Source organism: Engystomops pustulosus, unplaced genomic scaffold (genome assembly GCF_040894005.1).
Source record: "Engystomops pustulosus unplaced genomic scaffold, aEngPut4.maternal MAT_SCAFFOLD_180, whole genome shotgun sequence".
Lineage (NCBI taxonomy): Eukaryota > Metazoa > Chordata > Amphibia > Anura > Leptodactylidae > Engystomops > Engystomops pustulosus.
This window is the reverse complement of record NW_027285060.1, coordinates 122,501-126,139: the sequence shown is the minus strand read 5'-3', so window position 1 is coordinate 126,139 and position 3,639 is coordinate 122,501.

Below are 3,639 nucleotides of genomic sequence, written 5' to 3'. Positions count from 1 at the left end.
GACCTACTGCCAAGTGTGGCCGGGGAACAGTGACTCTTGGCCGGATAGGCCAACTGGCTTCTCCCGCTGACTTGCCCCTTTGGAAGTAGGAGCTCTTACTTCCAAGGGCATTACACCTCTCGGGCACTTAGAGCCAAGTGTCTTCACCCTTTGGAGGTAGTAGCTCCTACTTCCATGGGCATTATTCCTCCCAGGGACCTACTGCCAAATGTGGCCGGGGAACAGTGACTCTAGGCCGGATAGGCCAACTGGCTTCTCCCGCTGACTTGCCCCTTTGGAAGTAGGAGCTCCTACTTCCATGGGCATTATTCCTCCCCGGGACTTGCCGCCAAGTCTGGCCGGGGGACAGTGACACTTGGCCGGGTAGGCGAAGTGGCTTCTCCCGCTGACTTGCCCCTTTGGAAGTAGGAGCTCCTACTTCCATGGGCATTATTCCTCCCCGGGACTTGCCGCCAAGTCTGGCCGGGGGACAGTGACACTTGGCCGGGTAGGCGAAGTGGCTTCTCCCGCTGACTTGCCCCTTTGGAAGTAGGAGCTCCTACTTCCATGGGCATTATTCCTCCCCGGGACTTGCCGCCAAGTCTGGCCGGGGGACAGTGACACTTGGCCGGGTAGGCGAAGTGGCTTCTCCCGCTGACTTGCCCCTTTGGAAGTAGGAGCTCCTACTTCCATGGGCATTATTCCTCCCCGGGACTTGCCGCCAAGTCTGGCCGGGGGACAGTGACACTTGGCCGGGTAGGCCAACTGGCTTCTCCCGCTGACTTGCCCCTTTGGAAGTAGTAGCTCCTACTTCCATGGGCATTATTCCTCCCCGGGACCTACTGCCAAGTGTGGCCGGGGAACAGTGACTCTTGGCCGGATAGGCCAACTGGCTTCTCCCGCTGACTTGCCCCTTTGGAAGTAGTAGCTCCTACTTCCATGGGCATTATTCCTCCCCGGGACCTACTGCCTAGTGTGGCCGGGGAACAGTGACTCTTGGCCGGATAGGCCAACTGGCTTCTCCTGCTGACTTGCCCCTTTGGAAGTAGGAGCTCTTACTTCCATGGGCATTATTCCTCCCCGGGACCTACTGCCAAGTGTGGCCGGGGAACAGTGACTCTTGGCCGGATAGGCCAACTGGCTTCTCCCGCTGACTTGCCCCTTTGGAAGTAGGAGCTCTTACTTCCATGGGCATTATACCTCTCGGGCACTTAGAGCCAAGTGTCTTCACCCTTTGGAGGTAGTAGCTCCTACTTCCATGGGCATTATTCCTCCCCGGGACCTACTGCCAAATGTGGCCGGGGAACAGTGACTCTAGGCCGGATAGGCCAACTGGCTTCTCCCGCTGACTTGCCCCTTTGGAAGTAGTAGCTCCTACTTCCATGGGCATTATTCCTCCCCGGGACCTACTGCCAAGTGTGGCCGGGGAACAGTGACTCTTGGCCGGATAGGCCAACTGGCTTCTCCCGCTGACTTGCCCCTTTGGAAGTAGTAGCTCCTACTTCCATGGGCATTATTCCTCCCCGGGACCTACTGCCTAGTGTAGCCGGGGAACAGTGACTCTTGGCCGGATAGGCCAACTGGCTTCTCCCGCTGACTTGCCCCTTTGGAAGTAGTAGCTCCTACTTCCATGGGCATTATTCCTCCCCGGGACCTACTGCCAAGTGTGGCCGGGGAACAGTGACTCTTGGCCGGATAGGCCAACTTGCTTCTCCCGCTGACTTGCCCCTTTGGAAGTAGTAGCTCCTACTTCCATGGGCATTATTCCTCCCCGGGACCTACTGCCTAGTGTAGCCGGGGAACAGTGACTCTTGGCCGGATAGGCCAACTGGCTTCTCCCGCTGACTTGCCCCTTTGGAAGTAGGAGCTCTTACTTCCATGGGCATTATTCCTCCCCGGGACCTACTGCCAAGTGTGGCCGGGGAACAGTGACTCTTGGCCGGATAGGCCAACTGGCTTCTCCCGCTGACTTGCCCCTTTGGAAGTAGGAGCTCTTACTTCCAAGGGCATTACACCTCTCGGGCACTTAGAGCCAAGTGTCTTTACCCTTTGGAGGTAGTAGCTCCTACTTCCATGGGCATTATTCCTCCCAGGGACCTACTGCCAAATGTGGCCGGGGAACAGTGACTCTAGGCCGGATAGGCCAACTGGCTTCTCCCGCTGACTTGCCCCTTTGGAAGTAGTAGCTCCTACTTCCATGGGCATTATTCCTCCCCGGGACCTACTGCCTAGTGTAGCCGGGGAACAGTGACTCTTGGCCGGATAGGCCAACTGGCTTCTCCCGCTGACTTGCCCCTTTGGAAGTAGGAGCTCTTACTTCCATGGGCATTATTCCTCCCCGGGACCTACTGCCAAGTGTGGCCGGGGAACAGTGACTCTTGGCCGGATAGGCCAACTGGCTTCTCCCGCTGACTTGCCCCTTTGGAAGTAGGAGCTCTTACTTCCAAGGGCATTACACCTCTCGGGCACTTAGAGCCAAGTGTCTTCACCCTTTGGAGGTAGTAGCTCCTACTTCCATGGGCATTATTCCTCCCAGGGACCTACTGCCAAATGTGGCCGGGGAACAGTGACTCTAGGCCGGATAGGCCAACTGGCTTCTCCCGCTGACTTGCCCCTTTGGAAGTAGGAGCTCCTACTTCCATGGGCATTATTCCTCCCCGGGACTTGCCGCCAAGTCTGGCCGGGGGACAGTGACACTTGGCCGGGTAGGCGAAGTGGCTTCTCCCGCTGACTTGCCCCTTTGGAAGTAGGAGCTCCTACTTCCATGGGCATTATTCCTCCCCGGGACTTGCCGCCAAGTCTGGCCGGGGGACAGTGACACTTGGCCGGGTAGGCGAAGTGGCTTCTCCCGCTGACTTGCCCCTTTGGAAGTAGGAGCTCCTACTTCCATGGGCATTATTCCTCCCCGGGACTTGCCGCCAAGTCTGGCCGGGGGACAGTGACACTTGGCCGGGTAGGCGAAGTGGCTTCTCCCGCTGACTTGCCCCTTTGGAAGTAGGAGCTCCTACTTCCATGGGCATTATTCCTCCCCGGGACTTGCCGCCAAGTCTGGCCGGGGGACAGTGACACTTGGCCGGGTAGGCGAAGTGGCTTCTCCCGCTGACTTGCCCCTTTGGAAGTAGGAGCTCCTACTTCCATGGGCATTATTCCTCCCCGGGACTTGCCGCCAAGTCTGGCCGGGGGACAGTGACACTTGGCCGGGTAGGCGAAGTGGCTTCTCCCGCTGACTTGCCCCTTTGGAAGTAGGAGCTCCTACTTCCATGGGCATTATTCCTCCCCGGGACTTGCCGCCAAGTCTGGCCGGGGGACAGTGACACTTGGCCGGGTAGGCGAAGTGGCTTCTCCCGCTGACTTGCCCCTTTGGAAGTAGGAGCTCCTACTTCCATGGGCATTATTCCTCCCCGGGACTTGCCGCCAAGTCTGGCCGGGGAACAGTGACATGCGGCCGGATACGGCCGAGCGGCTGCTCCCGCTGACGTCATCACTTTGGAAGTAGGAGCTCCTACTTCCATGGGCTTGTTCCTCCCCGGGACTTGCCGCCAAGTCTGGCCGGGGGACAGTGACATGTGGCCGGATAGGCCAACTGGCTGCTCCCGCTGAGCTCCTACTTCCATGGGCTTGCCCCTCCCCGGGACTTGCCGCCAAGTCTGGCCGGGGAAC